Here is a 25010-nt window from a genome sequence, read left to right as displayed (position 1 = left end):
TCAGCCATGAAGCTCACTGAGTCTCAGCGTAACCTACCTCATAGGGTTGTTGTGTGTTTCAAATGAGGACCATGTATGTCACATTGCACTCCTAAGAGGAAAATGTGGGATATAAATGCAATAAATAAGCAAGTAAATAAAAACTCTAGGGCACCTTGTCCTTTCTCTCTTCAATCAGATCTCATATTTAAAATTAGGGAGCATCTGTTCTGATCAGCAGAGTAGTCTGTGCTTTGGGGAGCTTTTGTGTTGACAATCATCTCCAAATTGCTTGGGAGTGGCAACATATTATCTTTTAAAGCATTAGTTTTTATAAAGTTATCTCATTTCAGTTACAGTGTTTCTTAAGCTGACGTTTTCAAGTCGTGTAACATTCATTTAACAGCATCTCATTCACGACAGGGTGGATAATTGAGAGAAAACGAACGCGTAAAGAACACGCAAAACCGCGGCCGCCTGCCTACCGCCGACCCTGCGTGGGCGCTCCCAGGAATTGTTTTGAGAACCAGCGCGATTCCGCTTGGGAGAGGACCTCTCGGGAACTACATTTCCCGGCAGGCTACGCAAAAGGGGGCGTGGCCAGCCATGGTTGAGTGCTGCCCTCTCTTGGGTACATCTAGGAAGTTGAAGAGCGAGAAGGTGACAGTAAATGAGGGGGAGGGAGAGCTGTCCGTAAGGGGTCCGGGGGGGGTGAAAGCACCCCTGGCAGCGCGCAGGAGAGGATTGCAACAGCTGGAACTACCTGGTGCCAAGAGAAAAGCCAGAGGAGAGCGGCGGGACAAGCAGAGGGCACCCAAGTTGAGCCGAGTTGGCCAAGTGGTTGGGGAAGTGGCGTGTTTTTCTCCCCCTCCCCTCCAGTGGCTGCGCAGCCGACTCTGACCTTCACGGGAGGGTAAGTACGCCGAGAGCGGGCAGACTCGGGACGCGCGTGCCACTTCCAGGCAAAAAAGCTACAATCTCCAGAGGCGCCGTCTGGGGCGGGCGGGCGGGCGTGTGAACTGCCCGCCGAGGTGGCGGCAGCAACACCCGCTGTGTGCGCGTTGGGCGGTGGGGGATAAAATAAAAAATAAACAGAAATCCCCCGGCGGAGGTGGTTGGTGGGAGCGAGGCGGGATAACCCTAAAGGACCCAGCGCTCCGTTTCACCGACGAGGCGCGCGAGGTCGCCTTAAAGCGGAGCAGGTGGAAGAGGGAGAAGGTGTCGAAGCGGGGGTCGCGAGTATGTGTTTAGCCGGAAGGAAAGTGCGGGGGAGGGGGGGGGAAGAGACGCGTCGTGGGATCCAGAAGTTTGTATGCGTAACTTGGGTCGCTGAGAAGGGGAGGCAGGTGCGGGTGGACCGTGGAGGGCAAGCAGCTCTCTCCGCCGTCTCTCCCCCCGCCTACTCCTTTGCAAGAGATCAAGCCGGCTTTGGAGCCATCACAGTGTGCTTGGGTCCCGAGTCGACTCTCGCCACCCCGACGGGAGGGGGGACGACGCCGATGACCCATTGCCGGGAACTGTCAATGTGTGTGGGGGGGGGAGCGCGGGGGAGGGGAGAGCCGATGGCGGAACCGGAGAAGTCAAGCAGCAAAACAATTGGGGGGGGGGAGGGAGGGAGGAGAGCCGCTCAACTCCACCCGCTCCAAGGCGGAGAGGGGTTGGCGAAGGGCTGCTCGCTTCTGCCCTCCTCTCTCTTGCCTTCTCAGCAGCAGCGCCGCCAGGAGCTTAGAGGGGAGCCGCCGGGGGCCTCTTACGTAACTGCCGCGGCCGAAAGCCGGGAAAGTGCCGGCTGCTCCGAGCGGGGCAGCGGCGGAGTTTGCAAAGTCCGGCGCGGGGGCGGAGTCGGGCTGCGCTGGTTGCTGCGCTCCGTCGGCGCGCGATCTCCGAGAGCCGGGCTTGCCTCGTTCTTGGCGCGAGACGGAAGTTCCCGATGACAAGCGCTGCAAGGCTTCTCATTAGTTTAATGAGCGCTCATTGTTGTTAATTTCCATGTCCCGGGAGGCTCCCACGTGCGCTGTCAGGAGACGGTGGCGCAAAGGGATACCGGGCGCGTCCTGCGAGCAGCCACCCAGTCCGCCCGCGGCGCTGTTTTGTAGCCAGGCTGTTTCCGTGCTGGGAAGAGGTGCCTTCACGTGTCTCACCTTGCAGGCCTTGGTCCGAGGCAAGAGGAGGTCAAGGGCTGTGGCTTCCTCCAGAGTAGGGTTGCCAACTTTCCTTTACTGCCTCTGCTCCAGTGCTTCCAGCTGTGGCCCAACCCAGAGAAATAAAATCTCAGGAGCAGGGGTGCCAAATCGAAAAAAATATTGGGGGACGGACATGTAAGCCCCGCATCACTGATCACAAGACGTGGTTCACACCCACCACTTGAATGGCAATGGCCATCAACTTTGGAGGGTCCAGCCCCCTCAAATATTTTAGGGGGGCTGAAAGGACCTAGGCCCCTAGGAGTTGGCTTTTATGTGCAGGATAGACTTCACCTGCTTAATTTATAGTCATAGGGCTGCTCTTCACTGGCAGTGGAGAAGGCCCAGTTTAAAAAGTGGAAGAAAGCTTAGTTCAAAATTTAGTTCAGCCAAATAAAATACAGCAAATCTGATAACCAGCAAAAGTGTGTTTAGCATATAGGTATTATATAGAATGGGATATGGTACTCTCAGCACATTTCTTTGTGTCATGAAAACTTCAGAATTCTGAAAACTGCTTCTTTTCCTGAATAGTTTTGTAGTGACTTTCTGAACACTTTGAGGGCAAGTGCTCTGAGACCTGGTGACTTTTTTTTCTTAACGCACATGGTAGAAAACTGAACAGATGGCCAATGTGTGGATATTCCCTCCCCCTCTGTGCTGTTAATTTCCTCTATCATATTTGTTTGCCTTCATGCATGGCTGCCCTCCATCTCCAGCATGGGGGTTTGAGTGGGGCTGCGTTGACAGGTCTTTGCCTGCTTTTTCTTGCGCCCCTTGCTTTTCTTTCTGTTTACAGATGCTAGATATACAGGTGACTCTGTATCAGACAAGCAGATCTGGCAAATAATGAGAGCGGTCCGTCCTTCAGAGCTCTTATTCCTTGGATGTAAACTCAAGCTGAGTTTCGTCTCTTGAGGTAGAATCCACAGCACGGACTAGTTTTTAAGTAAGTGGAAGCCTCTGCAGCCTCTGCCTCATCTTAAAAGTGAGATGGGGGATTTTAGGTGACTGAATGTACATACCTGGGGTCTTTTATAGACAGGGCCTGGATTTGGCAACTCTTAACGGGGCACCTTTATCTTTTTAAGCATTGGCTAGAAGAGGAAAGGTGTTTGCTATCATCTTGCTACAGCAGTAGGAGAAACTGCATTTGATTTCAAAATAAAAGATGACCCAACTGTCCTACCAAAATGGCCAGAAAAAGCCACAGAGTGAGATTGCCCCCCAAATGTCACATTCCTTGCATAAAGGCTTGAGGCAGATAGTGATGTAATGAACGGTCTCTCAGTCCACTTTCACACATGCTTTTTGAATTTTTGGCATCTTTAGCGAGAACAGAAAACCTACATTGGTAATAATAATAATAAATTTTATTTATATCCCACCCTCCCTGGCCAGAGCCGGGCTCAGGGCGGCTAACACCAGTAAAATTACAATAAAAACATAATAATAAAAAAGCCTGTCTATGCCATTTAAAAGTGCCTCTCTTCCACTTTTTTAAAATTCTGGCATGAACAGCATTCTCACATGCACACAAAATCAGGCGAGAGAGGCTCAAAGATCCATTTAGTGACATGTGTGACTACGGGTAAAGGAGCCCTTGTCTAAGACTGCCAGTGCCACTTTAAAGATAGCTAGATCCTGAACCCATAATAAGCTCTCCAAACAGCTGTGCCAATGCATCTTACTGAGTTGGTGCACCACTCGTTCTTGTCGGCAGGAGCTAGGAAAAAGCACACCATGTGCACTAGGTGATTAATTAGCCAGAAAACAGGTGACTGAGGCAACCATTTATTCCCTGTCGGTATCAAAGGAGAAATTCCAAACTACTACAAGGGAAAAGGAGCGATGACTGTAAATGTTGAGTCATTCAGTGATACGTAGTTGGCAGAGCCTGATTTGAAACCATAACATAAAAACTTGCAGTTGCTTTTCAGCTCAAGTGCATAGGAAACCTAGTAGTATATTTTCAACCCCAGTCGAAGGCAATTTCTTCGAAATTAAAGTTTTCAGCAGATGTCCAGGTTCATTTAAACTACAGGGAAAAGTTTACGGTGCCTACCCCTCTATTCTTCTCTGTATCCTTATCCTCTGCGCTGTTCTGCTACTTTCTATTACTTCATTAAAAAAAGGAAATAATAACAAAAAGTATGTGTGCACATGCTCATACACAAACACACACATAAGTATGTTGCCTCTACACATGTAGACACATATGCTAATAGGCTGGGGAACCTGTGGTCCTCTGGATGTTGTTGGATTCCAGCTCCCATCATCCCCAGCCAGTATGGCCAATGGTCAGGGATGATGGGAGTTTGAATCCAGCAACATCTATAGAACAAGAGGTTCCCCACCCCTCATTTCACATGGAGGGACCAAAGGTTGGCATTGGCTCATGTACTTTCTTATCCCTTTGTGCCTGGCGATTCCCTCCCTTCTTTCTGGGTTTGAGGCAAACCATACTTGGCTGAACTGGCAAGCAATGGTTTGCCCTTGTTTTGCCACAAAGGATTATAAACTGGGATGGGATCCTGGTTTGCAGGCCAAGCACAAAGAAGTGATGGGGGATGAAGAAACAATTGAGTTGAAGGGTCCAAGTCTGGCTCCCTCAAACAAAGCCAAATCACGGATAAGCATTATGTTTGAACCATATCTGAACTACAGTCATTTATTCAGTGTTTGTAAGTGCAGCTTGTGAGTGTCTGAAAATATGCCTTTCTTTCTGGCTACAGTAAGTTAAAAGTGTGTGTCATGCCAGGGAGATTCTCACTACCACCTTCCCCATATTACTTTGTGTTTCTTGGGATTGCAGTGTGCCTGGACTGTTCTCCACCATGGCCTCAGATTGTGGATGAGGCCATCATTTTCCAGCAATGGTCATAGGGATGTACCGTATTTACATTAAAGTAATCATTCCCTCTATTTCCAGAGTTTGGAGCTGAGTGTGGATGCGGTCAGAAATTCAAAATGGCACCATTCACATACAGTATCAACAGTTTGGGAGGAGCCTCAAGATTTGTAAAAGAACAAAAAAAAAATCACCAAGAGGGACCTTCCTTGCTCTTCTCAAGTTTTAAAACAACCCAATGAGGACTGAGCATGCTTGGATGGACATGGAATGCTAGCTGACTGGTGTGTGTGTGTGTGAGAGAGAGAGAGAGAGAGAGACCAGAAAACAGAGGGGAGCATATGGAATGGCATATCCTGGAAAGAGCCATGGTTTGCTGGAACACTAAAGAGGATCATTCCATGCTGCAACATTTTGCTACTTTGGTTACTCTGTGGTATCATGATATCCCTTCTTTGTGATCTATGAAACAGATGCTGTGGTTTCACTATATAACTTATTTAAGAGGTACTAAAGAGAATTTTATATTCATTCCTTGTAAGCACATAGATATAATTTCCATAGTATGTATTAGTGATGCTTTCCAAGTGACATTGGGTGGCTAAAGTCCAGGGATTCTTCTTATCAGCAGGAAGCTGCAGGAGGGTGTGAATCTAGTTTCTTTTCCCCCCCCTTCCATGTGCCTTTGTTTTCATTCTATAGCAGCATTGCACATGGTGACGTGCTTGAAATTTGGACTTGGTTTTCCCTTCCTTACCTAAGATTTATGCAACGGACAAAAAGAGCTTGGTTAAACACACACACACACACACACCGGTTTTTCTCACCATTGTATTTTTTTTAAACTAGGGAAGAACCATATTGCAGGAAGTCTATCTTCTGTCATAGTTATTACTGCTGCTGTTCTCTGGTGGCCGCCATCCTTTATTAAAATTTCAGGACTGCAGGATCCTATGCAGTTTAGGGCTCACTTCTGAAATGAGGGGTAGTTGTTAAGGTTTAGAATAACCAGGAAGTCTCTTCAGACATCTGGCCTGGTATGGTTGTGGCCTAGCTTATAAAGTGCTTTGGAATTTTGGGATATATTACGGATTTCACCTTGACAGAAGAAGTCTAGGTAGAGACAGCAAATGAATGACAGTTGTGCACACACACTAATAATCTAGAAAGGCCCTGGGAATGCTGTTATGTAAGGCTGCCGTACGTCCAGAATTTCCTGGACAAACCTGGAATACTGCAGTCATAAGCAGTGTCCAGGAGGAAATTGACACACACACAAAAAATGTCCTGGAAAATCCGGATGCATGGCAACCCAGTGTTGTTTTTGCTGATTTCCCTTAAAAATAGCTCAAAAATGTCAATTTCTTTTTACAATTTTGCCAAAAAAGCTTAACTTAATTGCCTTTAATGTGTGACACACAACAGAGAGATGCAAAACAGTTTTCATCCACTGGCTGGAGCAGTGCTAAGGTTGCAGCAAATGCTGTTGCAGTGATTCCAACATGGAACCCTTTGCAAGTATATGAGCAGTTTGGCATGAAGATCTCCTTCAGTTGTATGCATTGCATGGAACTTACATCACTAGTGCTGTGTGGGCTTTGGTGCAGCCTTCCCCAGCTTTTGTTCATTGCTTTAATGGCATTAGCTGAGTTTTCCAGAGTTGCTTAGCAGCTACCGCTGTATAGAGTATGTTTTTGGCAAGAAGCCTATGAACTGCTGACTTAGACAGGAACATGGCATTTTGGAGTAAGTCATGCTAAGCCTCGCTGCAAGGAGCTGCAGCAGAGGCACCAGAAACTCAAGAATTTGTCACAGGACAGGCTTTCCCTTAGAGACATTTAATTGTTCATGAACATGATGGCTGAGGTTCCACAGGAAACGTGTTATCAATGCCGTGTGTGATTATTGTAGTGGTCTTTGTTAATCGCTATCTGATACACCAGTCTTTACCTCAGATAAACTACCGAAGAGCTTGCTCACACAATCAGGATTCAGTTTTGACACACAAGGCTTAATATGGCTCACGCTTCAATTAGTTTTGTAATGTGTGACCTTCACTGCCTGAAAGACTAATTCACATTAGAAATAAATTGTCCCCAGATTCTCCTCCATATGAATAAGGGTAAGCTGCTAACATAAATAGCAGGAGTGAGACTGAAAACCGATTGACCCCTCTCATGTGTAAAAAGGGTACATACAGATGCATACAACATGATTCACATTCATCTCTTTTCAGTCAAATATACAACCTTGCTAAAAGGTTCATTCTGGGGAGCAGCAGGTGCTTCCTACTTCCAGTAGAAGTTGGTTGTGTGAATTCTGATTGGTTAGCTTTTGTGACAGTCAAAGCGACTCTCCCAACACCCGCCCCCCCAAAAAACCAATACACACATGATTGGCTTGAAAAAGCAAAACTGAATAAATATTTAACTGGATAAATATTTCAGATAGAAAATAAAATAAAATAAAAGTCTGCCTGAAAAATAGCAGAGGGTTGAAAATGTGTGTTTATGTACATCATTATAATAGTGTAATTTGAAGGGACAGCTGAAGGGGAAATGATGGAAGAAGTGTGCATGCACACGGAAGCTTATACCAAGAACAAACTTAGTTGGTCTCTAGGTGCTACTGGACAATTTTTTATTTTTATATATATTATTATTACTGTAAGATTGTGAAGTTCAAGTTGTGTCCTCTTCATACAGTTTAGTGCCTGCCAGGCAATGAGTTTCGTGAGCCACAAAAGCATGGCTGTTGCACAATATTTTGATGTCTTCTCCTCAAGAATGTGATTATCTTTCTGAGATACTCAGCATTTGAAGCCACAATCTACTGTGACTTGGGAAATACCATTCTTTTCTCAAATAGCAGAGCCCTGCGCTAGCCCTACCATTAAGCAAAGTGAGGCACTGCCTCAGGTAGCAGATGCTGAGGGACAGGGAAGGCTACCCATTCTGTAAGAACAGAATACTGACAGTATAACACCAAGGGGAGTACCTGGCATGTCAGTTAAATGATAGATAAGCCCTTGATTTAAACTGATCCTTTCTATAGATAAGTTATTAAAATTCAGGCTTATTTGATGAACACTGGGGGGGAAAGAATACATCATTTGGCGGGAGTTGTTTTCAGTAAGTGCAATATTAGCTGTTTTTTTATATTGGAACATCACCAAAATATTTGAACTAAAATTAGAATAAAGGAAATTAAGGGGATTGTCTGAAGTTCTGCCGCAGCTCAGTGACAGACCTTGGATGAAAACACAAGCTTCCTGTGTGTGCACCAGTGTGATGCCTTGTGGCTTGCTACACCCCACTATTTTCTTGGCCTCGCATACTGGCATTGCACGAGGCCAGCAATGGGTTTTTCTGGTTTTGTAAGAATCCCAAACACAGAAAGTGCAACAGAAGTGGTTGAGTGGTGCTTTTCTGAGGATGAGTCATATATTTGGTTATGATGGCCGCTTATATACAAGTTCCAATTGTACTTTGTTTTGCACTGGGAAATTTGCGGGGAACTTTACAGCAGCAAAAGCTGCAGGATTCACAATGAGACAGCACTACAGGGTTTAAAGGGTAGGGTGAGGAAATGCAGCAGGAGAAGCTGAACTGCTGTAGAACTGCTGCCCTGGTAATTACTGCTATTATTACTAATAGTAATAATAAGTAATAATTATTACTAATAGTAGTGATATTATTATTAATAGTACAACGGGGAAGGGATGGAGAGTGTTTAAGCAGGCAGCTTGATTCTTTAAAGAGGAAAACTGTCCATGGAGTTGCCCTAGCCACTCAGCTAATCCTTGGCTGTTGCAAGACATTAGCTCCTGTTATCCACATTATATCAATCCACATGCCTGAGGTGCCACTAGAATTCAAGGAAAGCGGTGGCCAAACTCAGGTAGGTAGCAAGTGAGCCATGCCACATGCTCTGGGGAGATCACATGCTTGTGTCTTTTATTACCATATTACTTTCTAAAATACACTTTAAATGTCATAAGAAATAGGAAATATACTAATTTCTAAGGATTTATATTAAAAATTGTTTACAATTTCTATAAGTGGTTGAGTATAACTGCAGTGAAAAGGCTTTAAATAATTCTAGTTGATGTTTCACGTATGTAGAAGACAATAGAGTCTCAGAGCGTTAATTTCTTTGTCTAACTTCCCTTGACTAGACCATTTCCGTCAATTTTTATCATTGTGGCAAAAGACCAAATTTTATTAAACCATTTTCTGTTGGAGTTGTCAGAGGATGCCATCTGTCTGCTTTCATCATTTGGATAGCAGTTAGCATTACTCCTAATAATTTTTTTGTGTTCTTTCTGTTAGACCCTTCCTAGCTTCCAGTAATTTATCTAGGAAAAATGATAGACTGCTTAAGCAGAAAAATATCTATGCAATGTACACAATGCACATCAATAAAACAATGATGGAAAACATTTTATCTGTGTTTTAATGTACTGTGTAGTGCACCTTCCCCCAGTGTTTTGAAAGCCTTTAAAGATTTTCTTTCTGCTGTGCCCAGTTCTGTGATCTTGTTTCATTTCACCTTTGTCAGCTGTTCAGAATCAGGTTTACTCAGGTACCCTCATATGTTGTAGCTTTCCTGGGCCTCATTTCCCCCCATACTTAATGCTGAAATACCTACTTTTCCAAGGGACCATTCTGTAAACAAGACACCAGAGAATCATGGACGTGACATCAAAGGAGACTCAAAAGGGTGGGCAGTTTATTCCCGACTCTGTTACCTGCTGACCCTGCATACAAGGGATTTCCCCTTTTGGTGCATCTGTTTCCCCTTCAGTTATTTGAGTTGGATGCATGCATGAAAAGAGGACGCTTGTGGGCTCTGTATTTGAGCAAAGGACCCCAGAATTGTACTATGGCAACCGGCATGCATAATGAAAAGGTCATGCTCCATATAGGCTTATATGCCTTCTGCGGAAATACTTCCATCCAATTAATATAAAATTTGCACAGCATCGTGGAAAAGAATGCAACAGATCTACGGCTAAGTGTATTAGTTAGTTCCATTCATAGAAGTTTCATGATCACGTACAGTATACCAGGGTTCCCCGCCCCCCCTTTTCCTTTGTTTTCTTCTAAAGGTGTCCACTTCGTATTTTAGGCATACAGAATTATTTCCCCAAGTGTGAATGTGATAAAGAGGTGTTTGAAAACATTTATTATCAGAGGTGCACTCCTGAGGATAGGCTGTATTCCCTTATTGTGTATACTTGACTGCAGAATTAGTTTTGCTGCTATGTAATCAAGGCCACAGAGAGGAGCCATGAAATCCAGGGCAAAACACAGGGTTGCAGCCAACATGGTGTGAGCAGAGTTGCACTTGTGCAACAGGACTTCCGTTTCCTCTCCTCCTTCAATGATTTTGACAGTGGGTTTTTTTTTGGGGGGGTGGAACTGGAGGGGACAGAATAGGAAGTTCTGTTGCACTCATGGAAGATATTGATGTTAATAGAACTGCAGTGTCCATTGCATAGTCTTGGAACTATACATAGTGTGCTTAAGCACATAGAATAACAATAGAATAAATGTATGTGAGAAGAAGAGGCTATATATATTTGGCGGTCATCACTTTTTCTAGACCTCCATTTGTTGTGTTGTTACTGAAAATCAGGTTGGTTTGTAATAAGATTGTGCTTACCCACAACTTGATAATGAATGAGAGGAGCCAACCTGGAATGTGTTACCGAGACCTGGGTGGGTGTGCTGGTTGGGGTAGACCTAAACCGCTGTGCTCACCTGTACTTGATGGAGTATCAACATAGGCTGGAGGGTTGGGGTGGGCTTTCTGTGGCCTGTAAAGATTCCATTGCCAGGAGACCTCTCCATTCTCTGAGGGCCTGAATCTGATATCCAGCCCAAGAGGTAGATTGTGACCGCTGCAGGTACACCGTCCATTTTGTTGCTCAGCAGCCTCCCTGACTGAATAGGCTTCCAAGCAATCAGTGCAGAGTTTTCGATAGGGCTTTCTCACAATCCTGAGCTTTTAAATTTTTTTTTTTTATTGAAAAGCCAGATCTCTTCACACATTGCTCCATGGTGTCCATCTGTTGGCTATGTTCCACTGAATAACTCAGAAGGGATCACAATGACTTCTTTGTATAAAATGGCTGAACCGATATGTTGGGGTACAGCTTTGTGGGGTCACAGAACAATTGCCCACTGCACCCTTGTGTGTAATGTATGTAATCTGTGCTGGATTTATGTATAAGCTAAACAAGCTATAGCTTAGGGCCCCAATCTCTTGGGGGCCCCAAAAAATTTTAAAGAGAAAAAAACCTGGATGTATATTTCCAAAATATAAGATAAAAACAAATAAAATAACACCTACATACAGCAACAGTGTTTTGTGTTTTGTATGGACCCATTAGGTCCATAAATTACCATATAGCATATATTCAATACAAAAAAGTGACAATTTGTTGTTGACAAAGGACAGCTGGATGTATAAAGGGTCCTATTACCTTCAGTAGCTTAGGGCCTCATCAAACCTAAATCTGGCCCTGTATGTAATAGCACCAAAACACCCTCCTTGCTAGGACATAGTGACTTCTGTTCTTAATTGGGGAACAATGCACAGGTCATTAATATGTTACTTCAAAGAACTGAGTGTTCTTGATCAAAAGATTCCACAACTTAAGGGAAGTGAATAATATTGACTGCTAGGACATTCCTAGCTCTTCCTGACTGCTCTGGGTGCTTCACTCTTTTGACCTCTGAACCAGGAACTTTCCTTAGAACTTTTAGAAAGAGAAACAATTTTGAAGATGGAATATATAGAATTAACCACTAGGGATGAGGGAGAAACTCAGTTCACTTCACTTTTTAATGTGAACTACTTTTTAATGTGAGCTCCCTGAAACTATATTTGGACTAAAATGCATCTATACTTCGAAATCTGCAATTTTTGAAATTTTGCAGTGCAATTCTCAGAGTGAATAATTTGTGCATAAATGTGTATGTTAGTGGAAACAACATACAAAAAATATTAGAGGGAATTGCTTGCAAAAATACATATATTGAGACAAATATGAACTAAAATGCTGATGAATTTTCAAGAGAACATTTTATTATTATTTTCATTGCAAACTGATGTGGAAATGTGCTGAACTGAATTTAGTGCTGGATAAATGAGACATCTGAAACTGACATATTCATCCATCCGTATTAATCACACCATCTATATTCCCCTTGGCACTGAATGGTGTTTTAACTGTACCTCTTTGCTATGAGGCTAAGCCCTACCAGAGACAGAAACTAGAAACATAACCTGCAGAGTACTGAGGCAAGCCCATTCCCTCATTCCTTGTGGAATTTGAGGTCACTGGCCCGGATTTCACAGTAGTGGGTCATAGAAATCCAAAACGTTTGAAAGGTTTTCATTGAATGCTGCTTTAAAATTTATTCCTCCATTATCTCCTGCAGTAGAAAGACCATGGGAGTGGTTCTGGTTTACAAAGAGTAGAATTTCACAAGAGTAGAACTTCCATATTTGAACGGTTGCAAATAGCTCAAAAAGGAAAGGGCTGTTGTTTTTAAAAGAACTGTGAATAAAACTAGTTTTATTTCCTTATTTTAAAAATAAAATTGAGATTCAACATTAAGTTGCAATTGCAGTATCTCATGGTAGTTAGAATTGCAGAATCATTATTTCGTGTGCGTTTCCTCCACTATTCTGCAGAATGCAGGGGATCGCAACTAGCTAATTGCCATTGCTAATATTGTGATATAAATGCCAGCCCCAAGTAACCTCTTTCTAATGTTTTATTTATTTTTCATTTTATTGAATATTTACTATTGAATAGTAGTCAATATTCTCATGATATCCTGAGAGAGAAGTAAAAATGTGTACCTTTGTGACAACAAGCTAATTTATTGATGCAGAAACCGTACGGCCTAGGGTAGAAATAAGAATACAGTTGTGTGCATCATGCATTCATCAAAACCTTAATCATTATAATTAATTTGTTGAATTTATACCCCTCCATTCCACCTGAGGAGACTGGGGCAGCAAACAGACACACAATTTAAAAACAAAAACAAAGCAGAACATTGTAAAACAGTCAAAGCATTCTAAAAATAATTACAATTTAAAACTTCTAAAATATTCTAAAAGCAATGCATAGGGGAAAATACACATTTTAATAATTGTGCAAAGAGAAACTGCTTAAGTACACATTGCAGATCAAAATACTTTTGAGTTAAAATGTTAGTCATCCAATGATAATTGGGTTTGCAAGGGCCAGTAGTCCTCTGTCACCAGATGCCTCAGTAAACAGGAATGTTTTCAAATCAAATTCCTCCTGAATGTTAATAATGATGGAGACAGGCACACCTCACTAGGGAGGGCATTCCATAACTGGGGAGCCACCACTGAAAAGGCCCAATCATGGTTATGGGGACTGCATTCCAGTGGTGGGCGGAGTCAGAAGCAAATGTGGGAAGGGGGATATGAATCTTACCTTCGTACAGTAGGTTACATTTCAATCACACAAAAGTGAGAGATTTCATGCAGACCCTCCTCTCCATCCTCAAAACTTTCCATTCAGATAAGCAAGATGATTTATCACAGTTCAAGGACACATTCCAGCCAGGTAAAATCACACAAGGGTGTAGAGGAGGGGCCCAGTAAGAGGTGTGGCCAGGACAGAGTCTCAAGGGCCAAACAGAGGCATGTAGGGCTGCATTTGCCCCTCTGGACCTGTGGTTCTTTACCCCTCCTGTAACTAAATCTAGGATCGGAGTTGTACTGTACCAGCGAATAGTAGTGAGATTTAGACGCTTGAGGTCCACAGATGGGTCTTCAAGGCACATCCATAGTCTTCCTGCCTAAAGGTGGGTTTTGTGATGATCAAAAGCTTGTTACTCTTATCAGCAAAAGCGTGATAAGCATGCAGTCAAAGGTCACTCTCAATCTACTGTGGTTTGTTTGATTTTCTGGGACTAGCACAGCCGGGCCATTGGGGGAAAATAGATTTAGTGATCAAGTTCATTTTATTGGGTGAGAAAATTGTCCAGCTTCCTAAATCAACACAAATCTCGCCAGGGTTAGGCTTTCCTCCCATGACAAAAACCTTAGTGGCTTAAATGTTTGCTTCAGGAAGCCATATGACACAGGATGGGTGAAACTGTTTTTTTGGCATTGTGGGTGCTGAAAGGAAGCCCATCCCTGTTGTTCCCCATAGCTGATGCTAGTTTTCCAATGCAAATAAGAATGGCTGTTTAAATACTGTCTCCTATGAACAGTGGGGTTATGAAAAAAAATCTAATTATTTTTTTGTACATGAAGGAAGAAGTCAAGTGTTGTTTGGTGGTAGTATGAGCTCCCTTTGGGACAGCTTCTTTCTGAGGTGTTTTTTGCTATTACTGCTATGAATTGCCAATGGTTAAAATAGAGCTTTCCTACTTCTTTTTTTGAAGCATATTACAGAACCTCCGACAGGCCCTGGTTTTTCTGTTCATGAGCTGACAGTGTTTTAACACGAGTCCACATTTAAAATTGCCTTGTGGGATCAGACCCAGTTCCCTCTTGTCCTGCTTTCTGTTCTGAGTTCCAACCTGATGCCTTTAGGCAGAAGCTCATTTTTATAACCATTTTTAAAAGGGCTCTAGCTTACAAAGGCATTGCCACATGTTGTGGCAGGGAATTCCACAAGGTAGCTTTCCCATTTTTGTCAATGAGTACTTCTGTCCGTCCTGAACTTGGTACAAAACACATTTTTTGTGGCACTGAGCTCTTACGTCACAAGAAAGAGATTCCCCTTTCTTTTTTGTGGGTCTTTCTCTTTCTGTATGGGTATTATTTAGGAAATGCAGGAACAAAAGCAGACAGCTTGATTCTTAATGCCTGAAGATTTTTGTGGGTTGCAGCATAAATGAAACTACCATGGTAAAATGTTGTTTGCCCCTGCTAAAAAGATACAACTGAGGACAGGTCTGCCACCATAATGGACACAAATTGTGCCTAACTAGCTCCAGGGCTAGTGTTGCAGATAGGATACTTGTTTGCACAAAACTGTTCCACACTTTCTAGTGCAATTACAGTATCCCAATTCTTTTTTTTAACTGCAGAAAGTCCAATAGGAAAATTAATGGAAAATTGCACTGGAAAGTGCTGGGTAACTACTAGCCACAAGAAGAGGGCATCAGGGCAAAGTTAAACCTTAAATGACTTACGAAGTACCCAATACCTGAAAGGCTTCTTCCTTCGCTACAGACCTCCTTGGGTGCTAGGCATGGCAAAGGGGGCCCTCTTAGTTATTCTTCTGTCTTTAGAGGTTGTTGCCCAGAACAGGGCATTTGCTGTGGCAGCCCCTAAGTTGTGGGACTCCCTGCCCTCAGAAGTACGCCTAGTAGTTTCATAATATAGCTTCTGGTGAATGCTAAAGACATACCTCTTTATCCTGGATTTTCACAAGAGCTGTATATTTTTAGGACCAACCTTATTTTTGTGATTGTAAGTTGTTTCAAACTGTTTTTAACATGGTGTTTTAATGTTGTAACCTGCCATGAGACTTTAGGGTGAAGGGTGTGTAATTAATGCTAATACTAATAATCAGTGCTTTTTTCTGGGGGTACACAGGGGTACGCATACCCCTAAACATTTTGTGAATCTTAAGTTTGACCTCATTGAGGGGCAGTCTTTCAATATGATAATGAGAGTACCCCTAAACATTTTTTTTAGAAAAAAGCACTGCTAATAATACTAATAATAATAGCAGGCGATGTCATGCATCCTTCATGCAAACATGTTGGGACAAATGCTCAATTAGCAGGTGATGTCATATAACCTCTGTGAGAGTTTTGTGTAAACATATCCATCTGAATGATCAACAAACATCCTGTCTGGAAGCTCCCTGTGCCTTTCACCCAAACTGCTATGTGAAGTAATGGGGTTATTGACCTGAATTGATTTGGCAAGATGAACAAGCCCCTATCGCAATGTTTGACCCACTTCCTGTCCCTGTTCCCTAATAAGAATTTGGGTGTAAATATATCTGAAATGAAACCTGAGAAGGAGGCGATGGTGGGGGAACTTTGGATGCTGTCCGGCATGATGGTGAGGTATTCCTAAAATGTAAAAGGTTGTCCCAGAAGAGCTAACAGTACCAAAACATTCTACAGAGTTCTTGCTACCTTGTTTTTTGGCCACCCGTGCCTAACTGACATTTGTAAATGTATAGCTCTGAGAAGAGGGCGTCAGGCTTAAGGTGAGTTTGATTAGAGCATGGGTAGGCAAACAAGGGGCTGGATCCGGCCCAATTGCCTTCTAAATCCGGCCTACGGATGGTCTGGGAATCAGCGTGTTTTTACATGAGTAGAATGTGTCCTTTTATTTAAAATGGATCTCTGGGTTATTTGTGGGGCCTGTTTTTACATGAGTAGAATGTGTGCTTTTATTTAAAATGCATCTCTGGGTTATTTGTGGGGCATAGTAATTTGTTCATCCCCCCCCAAAAAAAAATCTAGTCCGGCCCCCCACAAGGTCTGAGGGACAGTGGCCCCTGCCGAAAAAGTTTGCTGACCCCTGGATTAGAGCAACAGTTGAGGTCTTTTGAGAAGTCACAGTCTGTCCTTTTCACTTGTTTATTATTGGGAATGAAGGACAGCTGCAGCCCCTGTACACAAGAGAGGGTAATACAACCATTATATAATTACATGTTGGTAGCCCTCCCAGCTGGGAACTGCGCATTTATAAATATTCTGCTGCCTAAGACTGTGGTTTGCTTTCTAAATAACCAAGGGAAAGCAAAGAGGCAGGCTATAATTTCAGGAGGACTGGTTTTACCTAAGTGAGGTACACACACACACACACACACACACACACACACAGTGTTCATATAGCTAACCATCACAGTTTTGCTCTGGAAGCCACCATGGATGTGTTTTGAAGAGGTTGCATACATCAGTTTTTTGTCTGCTAATGAAGGTTAAGCTGCACTTTCATTTTGCCATTGTATTAGCCCAATTTAATACAGTGGTACCTCAGGTTACAGACTTCCGGTAACCCAGAAATAGTGCTTCAGGTTAAGAACTTTGCTTCAGGATGAGAACAGAAATCGGGCTCCGGTGGTGCTTCAGGTTAAGAACAGTTTCAGGTTAAGTACGGACCTCCGGAACGAATTAAGTACTTAACCTGAGGTACCCCTGTATATTGGTTAACCTAGATTATTTTAGAAGCTGATTTCTTTTGTTTGTCTTTCTGGCTTGAGATGAACTTGAAGTTTGCGGTCCTTAGTCTTAAATTTCATGTCCAGTTGGGATCATGGCTCCTTATGTTCTTTGTACAAAATAGCATTCACTCTGTCATATCAGATGTGCATTCACAAGCCTTTCATGGTATGCACATGTGTGAAGAAGCTATTTTCTGTTGCAGCACCCTAGTGTGTGTACTGGACATGCAACAAAATGCACAAGTGTGACTTGTGCATATTGTTTCCTTTTACAGAACTGTTTTTATTAATATAGAATATTACAGATAGTATGTACTTGTATACAAAATATTATATAGATGATAAAGAATAAATGTGAAATTTAAAATATTATTGAAAATATTTTATATATGAATATATCATCATTCGTCCCTCCCTACCTCATTTCCCTTCTTTCAATATAATTTATTTTCTTCATATCCAGGCAATCAGCTACTGTATGTATCATATATCTCTAATGATACATATAGGTTGATCAAGTCTTGCCCTTTATCATTCCAATAAATAGTGAAACTCAATTTATCTGAAACTCTGGTTTTTCTTCAAATTATATAAAATCCTTCGGCTTTTACAGAAATGCTCTCTTTGAAGGGATTGATTACATTTGAAGCAGTCCCAAGATAGTGCAAAAGGAAAATGGAGAAGGGCAAAATCCAGTTCCTCCAATCTTTCTGACTTTGAATTGCCTTTGTATCCTTATTTTTACTGTCGTCCTGTCAATTTCAGTGGTGATATAATTCTGATGATTAATTTTAGGGTAGCTGGGATGAGAATTCAGTAGTGGGAAGAAAGGAAAATTTCTTTCGCCTCCTGCAGTGAAAAATATTGTTACATGCCAACCCAATCTCAGAGAGGTGAGAATATCCAGGGGTTCCACACATTTACCCAGATTCTGTTTCCTTGGAAGGAAGGTCAGCGGAGACAGTGATGTCTGTATGATATGCGGTTTTATTTACACATATATGCAACCTGAGCATAAGATGGAGGGCCTCACACAGCATTAACACTCCAACAGTATCTGTTTTTTCCAGTGCCATCAAGGTCAAGGAAGCCAAGATTGGGGATGGGATAAAATCAACAATTTCCCCGCTCCACTACATGCTGCAACCTTCTCCAGTGCCTGATAATGAGCTACTTTGAAGCCTAGATGATCATTTATCTTTCTGCCCTGAGTTTATCCCTGCTCTTCCTTCCAAAAGCTGATTGGGTTTTGAAATCTGGGCTCAGGGAAAGGCCCAGTGTTCTAACTTCTTGGAAACTTGGTGGTCTGTAGTTGCAAGTAGAGAAATTTGATTCAGTTTACATTTAAAGGCAAATCTATCTAAGCTGAGTTTTCCAAAACAATACATGAATTGAAACACAATGCTCCTGCAAAATTTGCACTTCTCTGAATTTGGAAATTCTGTTCCCCAGTCAAGTAATGTATAACAACAACAGGAGCAGCAGCAACAACAACATTTTTATTTATTTATACCTCGCGCATCTGGCTGGGTTGTCCCAGCCACTCTGGGCAGCTTCCAACACAAAAACATAATAAAACATGAAACATTAATAGTAACAATCTGATCCATTGTTAAAGTCGCAATAACTTTAAAATAAAAAACTTATATCAAATATATACATATATCAAAAAGCATACACAAGGGTTACGTGTGCTTAAACTGCACACATTAGTGAAAATAACATGCAAAAATATGTTAAATTAGGAAAAAATTATTTGCAAAAAGGTGTATATTAGGGGAAATTGTCTACACTAAAATTCTGGTGCATCTTTTGAAGACTTCAAAAAATAATAGTTGGAGACTGACCCGGAAATGTGGAGAGCCAAACTTAAGAAAAATGAGAAAATCAGAGAATTTGAAAATTATGGCTTCTACCATCCCTAGCTGCAAGACAAAAATCCATCAGCCACTTGAAAATCTGGACCAGATGCATAGTAAAGCTGAATAACAACCTAAATGGAGGCTATGATCATTGCAATTAGCAACTAGGCAATTAGAACTGCCATACACCATAAGCTTTTTTTGAAGTGGCTGTCCTATGGTTAGCAATCATGAAAGCAGAACGGATCCTGACATCTGCAAAAATATTTTGGAAGCCCAAAATGTACTGGTACAATACGTGTATTGGCAAACTAGCATATGTTAAATGGCACATGCTGCTGGTGCGAACACTATGGTGTAGGTAGCAGCCACATGGGTGGTTGCTGTTAAACCCAGAAACCAAACTGAGACTGGCTTGGGGTTTTTTTTTGGCCTACTGCATCTACATATAGAAAGTCTTTAGTTCTTAGTGTTCCACAAATACAGAAAGGGCATTGTGGCACTGTTATAGGAGGCAGGGCTTGGAGTATGTGTCTATCTTGTGTGATTCAATGGAATTTCCAAGTAAAGAAAAAAGGAGAGTATTGCAGCACCTTAAAGACTTAACAAATTTGTGATGACATAAGCTTTTGTGGCCTGCAAGTTGCTTCAGCAGATAAATGAAGATAAACAAATAACTGTGCCTAGAGCTCATTTCACATCTTCAGTTTATTTATCTGGCTGCAAGGGTGTGAATTGGGAGGCTTTTTGCTACCTATGCCCATCTCTCTGCCAGAGAGGAACTTTGTAATACAGTTTTCACCATTGTGTGCTTTGTTTGGTACCAGATAAGCATTTGCTGAGGATGCTGTTGAACAATTTGCTGAGGCGGCTGTTAACATAGATACTTCTGCACCCAAAGTTCTATAGGGTGTGTTAATTTGTACAAATAGGATAATTAAATTCATTTGCTCCTATCTCTAGAAAGACGGTTAACAATTTCCAAAGTGCCATTCTGTTGTGCGTTGCCCACCTGCCATGGCTGTTGTTTGAATCAGAATCGCCTGAATTGGAGTTTGTGCTGGTATGCTACAGTACCCTAGATGTTTGATAGTTCTAGCAGTATTTTCAACTGTTGATAGTGCAAACCAAAGGGATGTTAGGCCTTCCAACGGCATTTGCATGGTAGTTTGAAAAAACTGATGTTTGACTTTGCTCAGACAGCTAACAGTGATTTCTTAAAAAAATTATTGAGTTGTCCGATTATTTCTGTCATTGACAAAAGACTCTTTAATCCAGGAGACGCTTCTGTTAGCAGAAAGGGGTGTGTGATGTAATTTTTCACTGATGCCCTTGCTGCCATCTGCTCCAGAATATCTGTGGAGGGGACAACTAGAAACAGTGTGGAAGGTAGTATGAGACACTATAGGATAATTTATAAACACCTCCCCAACCTAGCTTCAGGCAACAGAAGTCTCTGCTGGGTCCAAGAGCCTTCTGTCATGGAGGGATACAACTGGATCTGTACATGCTGCCATGATGAACAGGAAGCCATGAAAGAGTCAGAAGCTGCAAAGAGGAAGCTACTACTTAAAGGCACAATAACCCTGAAAGCCCTGTATAGTGTTTTGCCTGCTCATACTGAAAAGGCTTGCACTACAATTGTGCTGTGAATAATAGGGGGGAAATCACCAGGGGGACAGGACAACAATACCACAGAAAACAATGGAATGTCACTGCTCGATAATTATGCCATTTGTGTTTTTGTTGTTGCTTATAAACAGTGAGTGAGCAAGGAATGGCAATTTCAGATGAAACTGCTAATGCAGAAGGCAAGCAGCCAACCACATCCTTGTATTCCAATAGCCGGCATCTCCCAATCTAAGGGAATGGTATACAGATACAGGATAGAATTTGCTGAGTTTGCTCAAGAGGACATAGATTTGCACAGAATTTTGCTAATTTTAGATGAATAGATGCAAATCTAGAAATAAATAGAAATACTGTGAATCTCATCATAGTGTGCCTGCTCAGTCTTCTGTCCAGGTACTAACTATTGATGGCCCCTGAACTTTCTTCTCATGGTTCTTTATCTTGAAACTAGGCTTGGACAGCCTTTTGCCTCTGTAAAGCAGGACATATCCAACTAACTTGTTCCATCAGCACAAGGATTTCTGCATGTGCAATGGAACTTCTTTTTACCCTCTCTTTTTACTCTCTGTCCTCCCTAAATCTGCTCTGGAGGGTTGGGAATAACCCCAAATTTAGTGGGGCAGGTGGGTGGAGTGGGGAATTCCATCGTACAAGCAGAAATCCTTGTGCTGACTGAAATAATTACTTGGAGACTGCCTATGGGCATCCTATACCAAAGGGAACTAGAAGCAGCAACCTTGTCCAGCGGTGAACCTTGGGGTCTCAAACTCTCACCTCTCGCCTTCCATTCTACATCATTGTTGTGGCTTTTCCTGCAGTGCCCTCAAGGCTCTGCACTCAGTGCGACCAAACCGGTTATGAGTCCCCAAATCCACCTCTGCCTTGTCACTCACTCATGCTGTGTTACCTCCATTCAGGGGCTTTCAGCCTTAGTCTGCGTTTCTTGGCTTACCTTTTCCAGCAGTCAACAGCCTCTTCCTGCACAGAGGAGGAGGCATGGCTGCAGGAAAAACAGGAAAGATGTTTAGCTGAGATGTTTAGCTGAGCCATGCTCATCTGCTTGCAGCAAAAAATAAAATGAAAACCACTTGCTCTCAGACGACTGCTCCAATTCTCCCTGGCTGGTGGCAGCACTGAGCAACTCCCCCTTCTTGGGTTATAAGTGATGCATCCCTTCACGTGTGCATCCTTGTGTCACAGGAGGGCAGAGGAGAAATAGTTTGTTTACTTAGATTTTGGCTTGGCAGTGCATTCATATAGTTGTTGGTTTTAAAGCATGATCAAAAATTTGGGCTTTCAGGGGAGGGGACAGTGAGTGATTAATATGTTACAGGACTTGGGCAATCTTGGATGCCCTGGGCAAATTGGGGACAGTGGAACAGATGTTAATGTGCATTAGTTTTTAGCATGACTGCTAAGTGGAAACAGGGCTAACTTTTTTTGCACACAAATCTGGCAAGTGGCTCAGCTGGACCAGGTAGGCAATCCTGTCTGTCGGCAATCCTAAGCCAAAAATAGGCACTAGAATTCTCTATAATGTGCCAAGGTTCTTCAGTGCACAAGGCGATGTGGAACGGATTCCATAAAGAACTGAAACCCCCTGGCTTAGATGGTACCTGCACAGCAGTTTTCTAGACAAAAGCCATGCTCAATGTACTTGGTGTATTATTATTTTTTACCATTTATTCTCCTGAAACATGACAGGTTTGTGTGTGGAAGGGGTGAAGAAGCTTCAAGGAGTCTGTGTCTCAGGTGGCCAGGGATTTTATTGACTTCATAGCATTAGGAGATGCAACGGTGGAAAATGAGGTCTGCTGCTCATATAGGTCTTCCTACTTCATTTTGGGGGCTTTATCTTTCAGGATCTGCCACCCACCCAGAGCGGTAATGTTTTCACTGTACTGAATATCTGAGCTGCTTCTGACTATGGTATTTCAAGCATGGAAAGGAAAACATTTGGCCTCTGACCCAACTGCTTGTTAACAACACAGCAGCCTACGTTGCTGAAATGCCGCAGCTAAAACAGTCCTGGTGATTCAGTTGCTCATTGGCCTTACCATTCAAACTCCTGGCCTTATTTGCAACGCTTCTCCAATCTGCAGAGGCTGTGGAGCTCTATTAATGGGCCGCTTCTCCTTTTTGAGCCTGTGTGTCCTTGTCACAGAGACTAAGGGCCTCGATGTCGCCTCTGTCTTCTCTCCATTAGCTTGGTCAAAACAGAAAGGGCAGAACTTCACAGCTTGCTGTTGTGCTCACAAATGTTTAAAAATTAGGAGCTACCTGACCCTGTTGCGCTGGGAGGAAACTTCAGTGAGAAGATCAGCAGCATCAGACAAATGTCCGTGATAGACAGTTTGCCTGTTGCTGCCAATCTTCTTGTGCAATGTGTAGTCACAAGAGAACACTGAGTGTGGTCTAGGGCACACTTTCACACAGATCACAGTTCATGTGATACAACTATGAGACTCAACAGGCCTAGCCAGTGTCTTACATGAATTTAACACTCTCCCTTATCCTCAGCAGGCAAGTAAATGTGGAGAAGAGTTTCTGAAGTTGCATAAAGGTGGTTTTTGTTTTGTATTTTAAACTACATTAGTCAGACCTAAAGCAGTATTGGCTCCTTGTTTTCGGCAAGATGCTTTCAGTGAACTTACCCTCCTCAGTGCTGTTGCTGCTATCTGTCTGCATGCTGTCTTCCTTTGAGTCCAATCAGCTAGTCATGGAAAGCTGGGAGGACGCTCCACCAGAAAGCTAGACAAGAACTTTATTCTCTCTCTTAAATGATGCAAAACAGGGGGGAAAACAAGCACCCAAAAGTCCTGACTTTGTCCAGGTGCAACTAAGTTCAGTGCTACCTAGTGATATAACTATGTAACAATGCTGATTTTTGTTTAAAGAAACAATTAAAAAGCCACAGGTGAAACTTCGGTTAGTTGAAATATTCAGCCGCTCATTTCTAAATCTTGAGAAGCATTCTGAATGACGCAAGTAGAGCGAGTGATGATTTGAGACACAATATTGCTATCTGTTGTACAAGGTGGTTGATGGAGAATCTCAGGAGGTGAACTTGGGTTTTGAGGTGCTGCTTGTGGCATTTGGTCAGCACTTGCCCACACAGGAGGCAGTCGGAAGCAGCTGCTGGGGTTGTGTAGCAATGGCAGTGGCAGCAGTTTCTTCTCTTGAGTTCTGGCAACATCTTGCTGGAAGCCACTGCCGCATAAACCCAGGAAGTGAGGCTTCAGCAGGGGGCGGGGTGTCACCTTTGGCTGGGGTCCATCAACTTCCCATTTCACCTCAGGTGGCGAAATGGGACAGACTACCCCTGCATTTGGTGACTGTACTTCTCAGAGTTAGGAAGAAGGTGTTTGTTTCCATTAAGTAATTCATGCTCAGTCTCAGGAGAATATAATTTGGGTGTTTCATCCCACCTCCCTTGTATAGGAGCTGGTCTCTTCTTCATCAGTTTGTATATAAACTTTCTCTCCAGGCTCCAAATGAAGTAGCTCTCATAATGAGTTGCTCTGGTTATATAAAGGCTCATAACCTCTCATAGCTTTGTAATATGAAGAAGCAACTTTTTCCAGGTCAGGTCACTTGGGAATAAGATTCTTATCTAGGGTTCGAATGAGTGTCCTGCTTTCCTATTAGCAGCTCTGCTGGGCTACATCCAGAAGCTGTTGGGGTGGTGTTGACCTGCAGCTTAAAAGAGCAACATGTAGGTCATTCTGTCTCAAGATTTTCTTTGCCATCTGTACTGCTGTCTCTGCTCACTGTTTCCTTGAGGATAGTGATGGCTAGTGGCAATGCTGCAAAAGCTGTAAGGCGTCCGGAATGACTGGAATTCTGTTACTACAAACTGGAGTTTCAAATGCAAGTTCATGTGGAATGCCAAAATGAACAAAAGTCTTTTTTCCGTTGTGCACTAATGCTGTGGCAGTTACTGCAAGGCAAAGAGCGTACCTCAATGCGCCTCGAATAGTAGTCTACAACAATCAAATACAGTGGTACCTCGGGTTACATATGCTTCAGGTTGCATACGCTTCAGGTTACAGACTCCGCTAACCCAGAAATAGTCCCTCGGGTTAAGAACTTTGCTTCAGGATGAAGCAAATCGGGCTCCAGCAGCACGGCGGCAGTGGGAGGCCCCATTAGCTAAAGTGGTGCTTCAGGTTAAGAACAGTTTCAGGTTAAGAACGGACCTCCGGAACGAATTAAGTACTTAACCCAAGGTATCACTGTAGTGTCAACCTTCCCGTTCACACAGGTTGACTGCTAGCTTTTTCCAAGGCCTTTCGGATAAGGGT

The 25010-nt window shown here is 42.8% G+C and overlaps 1 protein-coding gene across 1 annotated transcript in view; it reads left to right on the top strand.

Moving 5' to 3' along the window:
* Window positions 1–609: 609 nt before the first annotated feature.
* The window catches only part of TFEB (transcription factor EB), a 61843-nt gene continuing 37442 nt past the window's right edge, over window positions 610–25010 (top strand). Inside the window, exon 1 of the mRNA XM_053393120.1 lies at window positions 610–892. The gene's annotated coding sequence lies outside the window, so the exon portion shown is untranslated. The remainder of the gene's footprint in view (window positions 893–25010) is intronic.

This window comes from Podarcis raffonei, chromosome 6 (genome assembly GCF_027172205.1).
Source record: "Podarcis raffonei isolate rPodRaf1 chromosome 6, rPodRaf1.pri, whole genome shotgun sequence".
Taxonomy (NCBI): domain Eukaryota; kingdom Metazoa; phylum Chordata; class Lepidosauria; order Squamata; family Lacertidae; genus Podarcis; species Podarcis raffonei.
The sequence above is the reverse complement of the archived record's forward strand: the minus strand, read 5'-3'. Positions and strand labels throughout refer to the sequence as shown.